This window comes from Fukomys damarensis, unplaced genomic scaffold (genome assembly GCF_012274545.1).
Source record: "Fukomys damarensis isolate Sample0158 unplaced genomic scaffold, DMR_v1.0_HiC HiC_scaffold_26, whole genome shotgun sequence".
NCBI lineage: Eukaryota > Metazoa > Chordata > Mammalia > Rodentia > Bathyergidae > Fukomys > Fukomys damarensis.
In genome coordinates this window covers 25,407,249-25,422,186 of record NW_022900938.1, presented here as the reverse complement: position 1 = coordinate 25,422,186, position 14,938 = coordinate 25,407,249, and the positions used below count along the sequence as shown (strand labels likewise).

At 42.1% G+C, this 14,938-nt stretch overlaps 1 protein-coding gene across 1 annotated transcript in view; it reads left to right on the top strand.

Annotated features, from left to right (window-relative positions):
• Positions 1-14,674: 14,674 nt before the first annotated feature.
• Positions 14,675-14,938, top strand: part of Ssb (small RNA binding exonuclease protection factor La) — a 9,024-nt gene continuing 8,760 nt past the window's right edge. The window contains exon 1 of the mRNA XM_010606958.3: positions 14,675-14,813. The gene's annotated coding sequence lies outside the window, so the exon portion shown is untranslated. The remainder of the gene's footprint in view (positions 14,814-14,938) is intronic.

Sequence of the window (14,938 nt, the reverse complement as noted above, 5' to 3'; positions counted from 1 at the left end):
GAGTTTGAGCCAGCCTGGGCAACATGGGAGTTCAAGGCCATCCTGAATTATATAGCAAGACCCTGTCTCAAAAAAAAAAAAAAAAAAAAAAAAAAAAAAAAAAAAAAAAAAAAAAAAAAAAAAAAAAAAAAAAAAAAGGACTCTATTAGGCAGTAAGGACAGCAGCCCCAAAATGGAGTCTGCTAAGTCACAACCCTTGGGGATCTTACATAAGCAAGTGTCCTTCGGCTGTCATGGACCTCCCCAGAGTGTGATCAGGCAGGTAATCAGCACATGGACCCCGCAAAGACACTGCATGAACCCTGTATAGATTGGACCCCAACAAATGCCTAGTAGTAGAGTATCCTTTACATAGTGTAGGGATTATGTTGTTCACACAACGGCTCAAGCTCCCTTAACAATCTCCTAGACAAAGAGCTCTCATGGGTGTCTTGCTCAGAACCCCCTCTGGCTAGAGGGAGCTTTACTTCCTGGCCTTTATATCTTTTAAATAAATTTGCTTGCACCCTACCTCCTCCACCTACTCCTCCCTCACTATGGGACATGACCCAGGTGTTCCAGTAACAGTCTTCCTGAACTTGCAGAGCAGGTTTACTTCTGGCCTTGGAGGATACCTTGCAGTCAATTTTTGATTAAGAAGTGCCTCACATGTTACCAGCTTTTGTTGCAAACGGAGAAAGTAGTCCTATAGTCTACAAGACGCTGTGCTTGTGTCACACTTCTCAAACCCAGAGTATTCCACAGAACAGAGCTCAAGTGTGTGCGTACATGTGTCAGCCCTGACATGGGTGGACAGCCACAAGCCCAGGTGAAGCTCTGGGGTCTCGTCAGATGGAAGATGGGGTTTGTGGATACTGTGTCAAATCGACAGTCTCTGCCAGTTAGGCAAATGCTGTCTGTCTGCAATGATTAAAATTCTGGTATGTTATATTTTAAAATATAGAAGGGAAGTTAGAGAGAAACCCTTGAGGTACTTGAGACATGAACAGATAAATAGGTAATTGGAAACCTTTATTTCATATTACATTTTAAAAATACATCTGGGTCTATACCAATTTATAGTCACCTAGAAGGACTGTAAATTAATACATTTCAAGTGGACAACTGAAAAATGTATAAAGTCACAAGTGAAAAAAAAAAGCCTTTTAAACTGGATAGGAACTTTGATAGGGCGGAACTTTTTCTTCCCACTTCCTGATTGTCTCTCCAGGCCGAGGCAGCTCTCTGCTTGTTTAACCCTCTTGGTCCCTTTCCACATCCCACTTACTTCTCCCTAGGGAAGAATTGGGCTGAACGTGTAAAGAATAAGCTGGTGAATGTGCAGTCAGGCCCTCTTCTTCCTGAGTCCACCCAAGGAGGCCTATGGCTGACCGACACTGCCTAGGATTGACAACAAAGAGATTCAGGCTTAGACAACTCTCTTGTCTTCAAAGGTAAGCCACATTCCTCAACATTGCTGTCATCAGAAATAAAGGTGATATTTTGATCATCTGTCTTGTTTCCTGCTTAGCTCAGCATTTGATGAGGAAGAAGAATGTTATTTAATGTTCTAAGATCTGAACTCACTAGGAATTTGTCCTACTAGTATACTTACATTTGTGTGAAGATATGTGCACAAGGTCACTCATTGCAGCATTTTTTTGGTACTGGAGACCGAACCTAGGGCCTTTACACTGAGCTACATCCCCAGTCATTCATTTATTCATTCATTCATTTAATTTTATTTTCAGATAGAGTCTCACTAACTTGCCCAGGTTGGGCCTGAACTTGTGATCCTCCTGCTTCAGCCTCCAAGAATGCTGGGATTACAAGCATGTGCTACCATGCCCAGATGTAGCATTGTGTTTAATGGTAAAACACAGTATTTCCTGTCGATTTAAATAAATTAAGGCACAGTTGCACAATGAAAAGCTATGCAGCTATAAAAATTAAATAAGCACCACAGTTTATTAATAAAAAAACCACAGTGACAAACAACATACAGAATTGAGTACAATATGCTATTGTGTAAGAAAAATTTTAAAGTATAAATATTTGCTAGTACATTCACAGAATATTTCTGCAGGGATGTTTAAGAAACCCAGGACTATTCATGTTGCCTGGGGTAAACACATCTGGCAGCTAAGTGCATGTTCTATTTATTGCTCCTTAATGTGTGAGTGCAAATTCAAAACAGAAATCATACATCTCAAAGTAGTATAAAGTACTTACACCGCCTTCAATTCCCTTTTGTTAGTAGGTTGACTGTAAATTAATCACTTAGTCAATCCAAATGCAGTTTTACTTATTTAGTTGCATAAAGCAAAATGATTATCACAGGTTTATCCTTTCAGACTTAACCACATTTGATTAAATCAGCATGTGTGTACCTAATTAAAAGCTTTAAATAGAATAAAAACATAAGTACAAGGAGAGTTGTAGTAAATGGCAAATTCCACAGTGAAAAGCAATTTGTCTGCCTTCTTGTTATTGACTGTACTAAGAAGTACCTATTGAGTGCCTCCTCTGTGCCAGACCCAGCTTCCAACCTTGGGGAAACGGAGTGAGACTCTGTCCCTGTCCTTTGTAAGCCCACACAGGTTAGCTAATCTGTTCTGCTATTTTTATTTATTTATTTATTTATTTTTTGGTACCAGGGATCAAATATGGGACGTTGCCATTGTGAGGCTGGCAGCGGCACCACTGAGCTAAATCACCGGCCCCATATCAACTAATTTTTGAAAGGTAATAGTGCTAAACCAAAAATGAACCAGAGTTAAGAGAATGCCTGTAGGGTAGTGTAGAGGAGCAGAGTTATTCTTCCAAGTGGATTTTCTTGGTGGGGGGATAAAATTTATTAAAGAAATGTGTATAGTTTTGTGCCTCTCTGTACCTAGCACTGTCTTGGGCTCTGGCCATAGAGCAATGAGCATAGAGGAGAAAGTCTCTTCATTCAAGAAGGTTGCAACATTCTATTGATGGAGTTGGGCAGTAAGCAGATCAATATATAATACACAGAGTCAGATTTCTTATGATCCCCAGGGTGGGCTGGGAATTGCAGAGGGTTACAGAATATTCCAGGTGGCAGACGGAAGCCAGCTTGCACCAATGGTACAGTCTTACATAATGATTCCTGATAAATTAACTAAAGAAGTCTTAGAATAAAGCACAAAATCGCCAAGCCTCCAGCAATTTGTTGTGAATTCTTTTCACATTCTGAATAAATATTCATTTTTATACCTAATATTTTAATGTCATTTGTGTATTTTATTTCTTAAGCCCCCAGATATCAGGTGGCAACAAGTATTATGAAGATAAATCAGGATGAAGAAGATGGATAAGACCACTTCGGGGAGGCCTCATATGTATGGGTTGTTCTGATAAGATGACACTGGGACTGAAGCCTGACCTCAGCCTTGGAAACAGTTAAGTACAGAGGCCCGCAAGCATATGTGCTATAAAGTCTTCTGAACACTTGTTATCTGAAGAGGTTTTTCCTAATTAAAAAAAATGGGGGGGCGGGAGCATTCGGGAGGCTGAGGCAGGCGGATCTCTGTGAGTTCAAGACCAGCCTGGGCTATATAGTGAGTTCCAGGTCAGTCTCAACTACATAGTAAGACCCTGTCTCAAAAAAACAAAGCAAAATGAAATTCTTTTTGAGCCAAGGTCTTGCTATATAGCTAGGCTGACCTTGAACTGACTATGTAGCCCAGACTGGCCTCAAAATCATGGTGATCCTCTGGCCTCAGCCCCTGAGTGTAGGGATTACAGGTGTTCACCACCGTGGCCAGCTCTAAATGAATTCTTTCACAATCACAAAATCCAAGAGCAATTATATTAATAAATGTATGCACTCACTAAGCAGTTAATTAATAAGGAAGGCAAAGGGTGGATTTTCATGCTAAGGAGTTTGCTTTCTTCAGACGAATCTGAGTCTGGGGTGTACAGACTCTTGGCTGACTGGCACAATCACACTTCATCTTCCACAGTGATGCTCTGAAAATCTGAGAACATTAGGCTCTCTGTGCCCATCAGCTCTGACTCAGAATCAGAACAAACCTCTTAACCCCTTTTTGCAAGTAGCAAAATTTGCATTGTCCAGAGAGAAAGAAGGCTGGGGCAGGAAGAATCTCCCCCTTGGTAACTCGGCTCTGTTTTTATAGTAAACACATCCATTTAATGGCAACGTTCGTGCACCGAGTGCCAGTGTCGGAAGCAGCACAGAAGGGAAGGAGGAGGGAACCCAAAAGAGATCAAAGGATTAAATAACCTGAAATTAATAACAACATACTTTAAAAAAAGTTTTAAACCAGTGTATCCTGTTTCTTTCCTGTCCACCTTCCATAAAGAAATGCTCGTTAAACAAAGGCAGGATGAATTTAACTCGACTACGAGCTTACCTGAGGCAGAGAGCACAGGCCAAGTTTTATTTATTTTTAGATCTTCAGGGCCAAGCACGTTTGCAGAATTAAAACTAATGTTAATCCATAGCAACCATAATTCTTCTACACAATTTGGTGATGCTTCAGTGGAGTTTTACAGATAGGTTTCCTTTTTTATTTCCGGGGTCTGGCCACAAAAAAACCCATGGAGTAGGCTGGGCATGGTGGCGCACGCCTGTAATCCCAACACTTCGGAGGCTGAGGTAGGAGGATTGTTATGAGTTTGAGGCCAGCATGAACTGCATAACAAAACCCTGAAAAAACAAAACAAACAAACCAAGCATCAAAACAAAACAAAAAACCCTGGAGAGCTGTGGAGAATGGGAGGGTGAGGCGCTGCCTTGCAGGACAGAGGAAACGGAGCCTGGCGGACTGAGCCATCACAGGCCCAGCCGGAAGCCCGCTGAGTCTCAGAAACATCCCCTTTGATAGAAGTTGTTACTGAGCCGGGGAAATGGAGGGCAGGGAGCCTCTCATTCTTGCTCCTTTGACTCGGTGGATAACCCACTCTTCACAATTAGCAAGAAGTGCAAACTTTGTGTGTCCCGTGCGAGGCGCAAGGGAAGCAATGGGTCTGTTCCTTGTTTATGTGTTTTGTTCTGCGTCTGAGCCCATCAAGCATTATGTAAAAACAGCTTGAACGAAATCCAAGTCTTTATTCTCTCCGTTTTCGAATCTCAGACCATTTTTCAGTTTTCAGGTTGCTCAGCTCTGTTTTTACAGTATACACACATGTTCAATAAAAGATCACTTTTTTTTTCAGTACCAGAGATTGAACTCAAGACCTTGGGCTTGTGAGGCAGGTGTGGCACACTGAGTTAAATCCCTGGTCCCCATAAAAAATAAATCACAATTTGTGCCCAGTGAATACTATTTTAAGAGAAGCTCTAGGAACCTGTTCCTGTCTCCAAAGAGCTATCTGGTGAGGGAGATGAAAAGCATAAAAACCATCACCACTGGGCCAGGGATTTAGTTCAGTGGTTCCACCGCCTGCCTCAAAAGTGCAAGGACCCGAGTTCAATCCCTGGTACCAAAAAACAAACAAACAAACAAAAAGCAAAACAAAACAAAAAACCATCACCACTAAAGCAGTGTCAAAGTCCTGGGCCCTAAGACCTATAGTAGAACCGAGGACATTCACTGCATTTAGTGTATTAGTGTTGAGCTAGCATTTCCAAATTACTTATGTCTTCATAGAATTTTAAAATGCAAGAAAAGATTTCCCAGGATGGTATTATTTACTCCACCTAGTGTAGACTTTCTTTGCTAGTACACATCATGCCACACACATATATTTTGAGGTTGGGAGTGGAAGGCCACAGTACTTTAGTTTCTTGGTGGCATCTGTGGTGGCCCATTAGTCACCTTGTAGATGTGGACTTTTTTTTTCCCCCAGGAGCTACTTAAACAGTCACTGCCTGGCTGTGGAATGAAGCATCTCATCAAGGTGTGGCCCAGAGTCCCAGGCCAGTGTTTCAGCCTCCCAGAGTTAGGAGCTTGGAGAGACAGGGTGCACACTGCCCTGGGAACAATTGTCACTAGGCTATGGAAGTTTTGGGGGATGCTGGTGACCCCTATTGATAGTTGTAGAAAGCACTTGTGGGTTTGTTCAAGTGTGACATTGAGGTCTGCTGTGCAGGAAGGTGCAATCCCAGCACTCGGGAGGCTGAGGCAAGAGGATTGTGGTGAGTTTGAGGCCAGCCTGGGACACATAGGAAGTTCAAGACCAGTCTGAACTACATAGCAAAGCTCTGTCTCAAAAAAAAGGAGGCAAACGGGGACATACAGTCTTAATTCTTACACAAAAACATCAATAAGTGGGCTGGGGATTTAGCTCAGTGGCACTGTGCCTGCCTTGCAAATGCAAAGTCCTTAGGTTTAATACTTGGTGCTGCAAAAAAAAAAACAACCAAAAAACAAAAACAGTAATAAGTGCTATAAATGTATAAATAGGGAAGCAGGGGATACTGTAGGAACACAGAAGAGGGGCGACTTCCTTCAAGAAATAATGTCTGAACTAAGACCCAAAATGACTTTGGCCTGATTTGTTTTCCCACCCATTCAGCACCCCATGATGCTTCACCTCCTGCTTTTCCACAGTCAGAAGAAACTCAGCTGCCCCCGGTCGTTCCTCCTCACTCTCATTCTGTTCCACACAGGTCCCAGCCAGGCCACACACCCTTCCAGGCCCCCAAAGCCCTTGCTGAGTGCTGGCTGCAACTGCAGAGCTGTGGCGTGTGGTAAAATGGCTCCCCCGTCAGTCTGTTTCAGTCAGGTCTCCCTGACTCCCTGTGTGAGGCCTGTCATCTGCGGAGGACGCAGGGTCCCTGGAGCCTCTTTGTGTGCCCTAATTACTCCTCTCAATCGTGGGTGCCTGTGGTCCAGAATGTGGGGTGTTGGTTTCTTCTCCTTGAACCAGCATCACTTTCGAACTTTTGTTTCCTCCTTCAAAAGCCCCAGGTCCTTGTCCCTGCAGTGTAATGATTACCCAGTTGTCCTCCATTCATTGGCTAAAGACGGGACTCCTGGTTTGCGTCTTCCTCTTCCTCCACCTTGACTGTCATTTTTATCCACTTGCTCACCCTTCCAACTTCCAGGAGTGTCGTCCATCCAATCCACTGAACTCTCTTTTTCCTTTTTTTTTTAACCTCTCCCTGTGTTTATCCTCCCTTCGGCCTCTCCCTTCTTCACTTGTGACCTCCTGATCTGTGGTTCTGAAAAGCAACTCCGTTCACAGACAGGTGACTCTGGACCTTGGCTGGTCCTTCACCAGGGCAGCTGAACCGGAAACAGGACCTTACGTTTATGATCACAGAGATGAAACAAACCCTCAGGAGCACCTGCTCCATCTTCCTAAAAGGTCCTGAGAAGATCAGAATTTCACCCTCTGAGTCAACTTTTTATACACAATATTCTCTTTTTCTCTACAAAATTCATTCCTCTTTCAGCCCAGCTCTCACAATACTTTACCAAAAAAAAGACGAGCAACTCAACAGAAGCTCTATTGTATGCCACTCATTCTTCCAAATCCGTACCAATATCTGTCCTCCTGCTTCCTGCAGTGTAAGGGTACTGCATGTCAAAGGCCTACCTTTTCACGCTCTGGAGCCCATCTCTTCTTTTGTTGTCTCAAGAACATCGATCTTGCAATCATCCCCTCTCTTATGAATTATAAATACATCCCTTTATATATAACTTCATTATTCTCAAATCATCATATCTTAAAAAACCAATAGTTGGACATGGTGGCAAATGCCTGTAATCCCAGCGCTCTGAGAGCCTGAACTAACTTAGCAATTTAGCAAGACCCTATCTCAGAATAAAAAAGTAAAAAGAGCTGGGGATATAGGTCGGTATGAAGGCCCTCGGTTCAGTCCTTGGTGCTGAGAAAAATCTTACTTAAAAAATTCTTCAGGCCATTTTAGACACCCTTCCAGAGTGTGCCATTGCTCTGCTATTTTCATGGAAAACTTCTCAAAAGAATCTTCAGCCCCACTCCACTGTCAATTCATCACCTCCTGGTTGCTGCATAACCTTCACCTGGCTCCCTTCCATATCACAACACTGACGCTACCTTTACAGAGTCCCCTGTGACGGTGGTGTCACCAAATTCGGTGGGAGCATCTTCCCTCCTTTTGTGTGAGGTCGTGTGCACCTGACCTGAGCCTGCTTGGCTCTTTTCAGTTTTAGGCTCTTTTCATAGATATCAATAGCTGACAATAAACGCAGGTAAGTTAGGGTTTTAGGTCTCTTCTGATTCTGAAGTGAGTACTTTGTGAAGTACATTTTAGCCAAATACTATTTATCCTCTCCTATAACCATACAATTGTTGAGTTTCATTCTCACATTTTAAAAAGTTTTCCCCAGGAACATTAATTTCAGTATTCATTCTGAGGTTCTGGTCCAATTCCCTAATTGGCCCCCTGAGTAATTCCAATGGGGGCCTTGCTTCTTGGTACAGATGTAGATATACTGCTCAAATCCTGGGTGTCTGTAAAAGTTTAGGCACTTGGGATTTATGATGATTAGGTGATGGGATTAAACGGTGATTCATTTAGATGATTTTTAAGATCGAATTAGAGAGTGTAGGGGAGATTGTCTACCACCCTACTCCACTGGCCAAGAAGCCCCACACATCCAATAGAAGAGACCAGTTCAGTGCCATCCTCAGCAACAGTGGACTTGCAGCTGACGTCATTGGTTACTCAAGAAGAATATTAAGAAACCAACTCATTATTTGGAAAATTGGCAAAGAGAAAATAATCAAGCACCTATCATCTTTCTGATATGTATATCAAAGCATGAATGCGTGTGTGTGTGTGTGTGTGTGTGTGTGTGTGTAAGAATTCTAGCTAATCAATGCACAAGGAGTGACGCACTGTCACTATTTTGCAACTCTTTTAGAAGGAAATAACCATCAAGGCCAGGGATTTAGCTCAGTGGTTCTGCTGCCTGCCTCACAAGCACAAGCAACCGAGTTTGATCCCCAGTATAAAAAAATAGAGAGAGAGAGAGAGAGAGAGAGAGAGAGAGAGAGAGAGAGAGAGAGAGAGAGAGAGAAATAACCATCAATAACTTTTAAAATCATCAGGTAAGAGGCTGATGGTAAATTTTATAACGATGACTCAGGCTGACAATGTTATTCTCTTTTTGTCCTCTCCTCCCCTCTCCTTTCTTCTCCTTGCTTCTTTCCTTTCTTCTTCCCTCTCTTCCTTTGTCTCTGTCTCTGTCTCTCTCTCCCTGTGCTGGGGATGGAACCCCTGGCCTTGCATATGCTACTCACACTTTCTTTTTTTGGGTACTGGTTTGTGAGGCAGACGATGATACCACCGAGCTAAATCCAGGCCCACACACTTTCTACTACTGAAATACACTCCTAGCCCCAGGCTGACCACACATGAATCCACTGACTAATTTCCAGAAGAGAAAGGCAGCCATTATGTGCCTGTCGATGCCACGGAATGACACGACACCACGTATGATGTTTTCCTTCCTCAACATTTAGCCTAAACTTTATCAAGCTTCTAGACCCAATTTTTAGTTGGCATGAAATGCAGAGGACTAAAGAACTCATTAAAGATCACTTTAGGATACAGTTGACCAAATCTAGCTTACAACAAGTTCTGCCAAAAAAAAAAAAAAATGTTTGATTTCATCAACAAATAAATGGAAGAAAAACATAGAAGAAAGCATAGATTAAAAGACATTTAGGAGCTGTATCAACCGTGCAATATATGAAAAGGATTTGAAAAAGCAACTGCAAAGAAATTTATAAAACAATCATAAAAATTTGAATACTAACTAGGTATTTGATGATATTAAATGATTTTTGTCAAATTTTAGTTTAGTTTTCAAGTTTGATAATGGTAAATATGAAAAACAAAAAAATAGTAAATATGGTATTTTAAAATATGGTAATTTAAAGGTATGTACACAAAATTTTATGAATTAAATCAAGATGCCTGCGTCTACTCTAAGAGTCTTGTAGATGAAGTGAAACAGGATTGGTCATCTGTGGATGAATGTGAAGTCTGAGTCTACATGATAGTTATGCTTTCGTGCTATGCTTGACATTTCTCCATAATAAAAAAAGAAACAAAAAAATCAAATAAAAAGTTGAAGTCTTTTGAGTTTGCCTTTACAGGGTCTCACTATGTACCTCAGAGCTCTGAATTCTCCTTTTGAGAAATCATTCCAAGCTAGGTGTGATGGCACACACTTGTAATCCCAGCACTAGGGAGGCTGAGGCAGGAGGATCACCATGCATTTGAGACCAGCCTGAACTGTACAGTGAGTGTGAGGCCAGTCTAAACTGCATAGCAAGACCATGTCTCAAAAAAAAGTAAATTTGCTTCAGATTTTCAACCTTTTACTGCCATAATTTCGTGGGCCCCTATTTCCTCCACACTGCACCTTACCCATCTCAGCTTGGTTTTGCTTTATTTTCCTCCTTCCTTTTTTTTTTTAATAGCAAAACGTTGGTGATACATTTTAGACATACATAATGACGACACTTCTCCTTCCTCAACGAGGTTCCTAAAATTCGCATCCTTCCTTTCTTGCTTCCTCCCTCCCTTTCTATCGCCACACCTGGGCCTTCACACTGAGCTACATTCCCCAGCTCTTTTTAATTTTTACATTCATTAATTCACTCATTCATTTTTTCATTACTAGCGATGGAACTCAGGGCCTTCACACTGAGCTACATCCCCTAGCCCTTTTTTTATTTTTTAAAATTTTGAGCCAGGGTCTGCTGAATCGATAATTTACACAGGTTGGACTTGAACTTGTGATCCTCCTGCCTCAGCCTCCTAGATGCTGGGATTATAGGCTTGTGCTATCATGTCCAACTGCTGCCTTCCTATAATTCAAGTTCACTTAGTACCTGTTTCTTTATTGTGTGTTCTTTTTGTGTGTGTGTGTGCATTCCGAACAGGGTAATAGCAAAATTTGTTTCACATGTTAAATAAAGTTTGGAAGATTCTCTTTAAGAAAATGAATACAAAATTAAGTAGGAATCTAAATATCTATTTATAATAAATGGATGAATTACAATAAATAACACAAATATCATAAAATCTAGAAAAACATCCCTTCCTTTTCTTTTTTGAGGCTGAAACCTAGGGCTTACAGCATGCTAAGCATATATTCTACCAGTGAGCTACACCTCTAGCCCCAAGACCTAATTTTAAATGAGCTAACTGGCAGAGACACCTCTATAATGCCTTTTTTCCAAAAATTTATTTATTTATTTATTGGTACCAGGGACCAAACTTGGGTCCTTGTGCTTGCAAGGCAGGCGGCAGAACCACTGAGCTAAATCCCTGGCCCTTCCTACATTTTAAATTGCAAAGGCTTTCATCTCTTTTTATACAAGGGTAATTTTGTAGCATTTGCACCTAGAGAGTATACAGGTATTAGGCTTTAGAATAGTTAAAAATCCTCTAGAAAGCTCTTATTAACTGCTTAGAAAAGTGTCTGCTTCAAGATAATATGCAAATATGGTTCCTCAAAACAAAAGAAAACAAGAAAAAAATATGATTACCTGCCTTACAACTCAACGTAGCTGTGACTACTTTTAATAATATAAAGTTTGCATAGTTGTGAAACACAAATCAAACAAGTAGTATAGTATTATAGTTGCAGGAATCTTAAAATACATACCATGTGGTACTGGGCATAAGATGTACTGAAATACTGGGTTTAAGGCTTTTAACGTGCAGTTGCAGTTTTTTTTTCAACCATAATCTTTTTTGTTGTTGTTGTTAGCTGGGATTGAACTAAGGACCTAGCACTCGTGAGGCAGGCATGGGGGCCACTGAGTTAAATCCCCAGCCCTTTTTTTACCATAATCTTAATTTTAAATTATACTTATCAAAATAGTTACAGGAAGTATAAATGACTACCAGAAAACATTGAATTAGTTTGGATAATCTTAGAAACTATGCTAAAAAATGATGTCATTAAGAATTGAAAAAGCTGGGCATGGTGGCTCATGCCTGTAATCCCAGCAGTTGGGAGGCTGAGGCAGGAGGATCACTGTGGGTTCAAGACCAGCCTAGGCTGCATAGTGAGTTCCAGGTCAGTCTCAACTATGTAGTGAGACCCTGTCTCAAAAAACAAAAGAGTTGAAAATTTAATGGCTTTATATCATTGAGATATTATCAGGGTGCTCTAATTGTGACAGTGATTAGCGAGACAAGAGTTAAGATTCTACTGCTTGCGTTAGCAGCACATATACTGAGGAGATTCTATGAGGCAATAGGGACAGATGCCCCAAAATGGAGTCAGTCGGCTGAGTTACAACCCTCTAGGATTTTGCAAAACTGTCAGCCAGGTGCTCTGTGACTGTCAGTGACCTCTGCAGAGCGTGATCAGCAGGCCATTGGCTCAAGGGCACAGGGCCCTGCACGGACACTACAGACAGTGCATAGATTGGGCCCTGAGAAATATGTAGTCTTCTGTAGGGTAGAGATTATATTGCTTACACGATAGCCCAAGCTCCCCTCCACATCCCTTAAAAACCCAAAGACAAAGAATCCTTGTGTGTATCCTACTCAGATCCCCCCTCCTAGCTAGCAAGAGCTTTATTTCCTGGCCTTTTGCTTTCTTGCCTTACACCTCCTCCATCCAAAGTTTCATTCTTTGTCACCATGGGACACAACCCTGGTGTTATAGTAACATGATTTCCTTGAGTATTAGATGTACATTTTCATTCACGTTTTTATCAATAAGTTGCTCAGGCTGGGCTTCAATTCCTCGTTCTCCTGCCTCAGCCTCCCAGAAGGCTGGGATTACAGGCGTGTGTCACCACACCCAGCTTGAACTGATTTTCAAATTTCTGCATCTGCAACCCATGCTGCTATGAATGTTGCTGAACATGTTTCCTGCTCAGATTGGAAAATTTCCATAGAACATATTTTGAAGAGTGCATTTACTGGGCTACCAGCTATGCAAATCTTAAATATTAGCAGATATTATTAATTTGCCTGCCCGAAATGATTGTATGGAACGGATTTTGAGAAGGATGGTCTTTAGTGCATTGACCTACAAAATTATACACCAGTGAGAAAAGCCTCAGGGAGAGAGTCCTCTCCTGGGTGCTTTCACTGCCCTCTGGAGCCTGCTGGGTTGATGCTGGGAGTCCATTTTCTTCCCCCAAGGGTGAAAGTGGCAGGAAGCTTGGCCCCTGGAGGCCAAGACAAGACAAGTGAGGGTAAAGCAAAGGCCAAGGGACATGAAAGACATTAAATATTTTTTGTTTTGTTTTGTTTTGTTTTTGAGACAGGGTCTCACTATGTAGTTGAGACTGACCTGGGACTCACTATGGGCCCAGGCTGGTCTCGTACTCACAGCGATCCTCCTGCCTCAGCCTCCCGAGTGCTGGGATTCCAGGTGTGAGCCACCATGCCTGCCACATTAAATATTCTTCGCACGCAGTTTCTGACAATAAGACCATACCTGCATTCTACCCAGACATGGTGGGGCATAAAGGAGTTCTATTTGATTAGGTGGCTCTGTCTCCAGGTAGTCGGGGTCTTTTTTCTATTCCCAGCGTCAAGTTCCACACCGGGACATTAGTAGGGCACACGACCAATAGCTTGGGCATGGATGCGGCCGACTACCCTGACACTCGTAGGATTAATTCTGTTAAACACCTATATTCTCACTGATGGGGTCAAAAGGCGAATTGAGGTTTTAGTTGTATCGGGCACACAGTAGAGACTAGATACATATTTATTGAGTGAATAGGAAATAATTAATTTGAAGTTAAACTACAGGAGAATAATGCCGTTAAGTATTTTTGTTTTTTGTGTTTTGTTTTGTTTTTTTAGTCTTTGGCATGATATAAAGTCTATATTCAAACTATAACTCTATTTTTCTTTTCAAAGTAATAACGTTTGATCGGTTTTGGGACCGCCGAGAGCCCTGAGATAATTTAACAGGCCATCATTTAAATATTTCAAGAAACCCGAAAGGAAAGTAAAAAGATTGTCTTACCACAAGGACAGAGAAAGGCTCCTTAAATTGAATGACGAAGATTTGTTGAGCAAGAATACAGTACTAATAGGGAGGGGCTCGAGTAGAGACAATAACAGGTTTGTACACTAGATGGCGCTTTAGTCTTCTAAAATCACGTTTTTGTTTGCTTTAAACTAACATGTGCTGCCTTTCTCGCCGTACCCGGGTGCGTTCCTCATCCGTGTACTTACTGCATCCTGTTTAATGCTCAGAACATCCGGATAAGTAGGTGATGTCGTGATTATTCGCTGCATTTAAACAGAGTAGTTGAGTAATTTGCCCAACGTCACAGTTTGTACGCAGGATAAACGATGTTTGAATACAGTTTGATTCCAGAGTTCCAGCTCTTAACACTCTGTCGTATTGTTTTCCCAATTCTAAAATTTCATGAGTCTTTCATTTAAAAATATTTTTTGCTTGCGTTTGCGCTTTAAAAAAAATTACAACACGACGTAAATTAAATATATATACTAAAAATATTTTTTAGAAAAACAAAGCCAAACATTTCATATGGATGAAATGTCAGAAAAAAGACTGGGCTACATATACGGTCCACAAATATTTTTAAATGTTCACCCTAACAGAAATCATCAGCCATTCCCCCAGTACCCTGCAGAACATTTTAACCCAATCTCCTGGAAGCGAAGGCGGGACTCAGAGGGCCGTGGGAGCCTGCGGCCATGGCGCATGCTCAGAGCAAGCCGCCGGCTTCGGCGCTCCGTAACCACGCCCACGGGGCCCGCAAAGACTGCCGGGAGAGCGCCCATCTTCTTTGAGCGGGTTAGTTAGGCCGGCAACGCTGAGGAGCGGGGAGGTCTCGGTCGTTGTTAGTGGGACCTGCAACGTGCGTGCGGGACCACGGCCTTAAAGGTGAGCCTGTCGGTGGCTGATGAAAAGGCACAGAGGCCCTGCCTTGCGTGGTGCGCGGCGGCGCGTTCCCCGAGCGCTGTCTCACGCGGGAGCGAACCTCCTGGTCCCTCGCCTCTGGCGGGCGC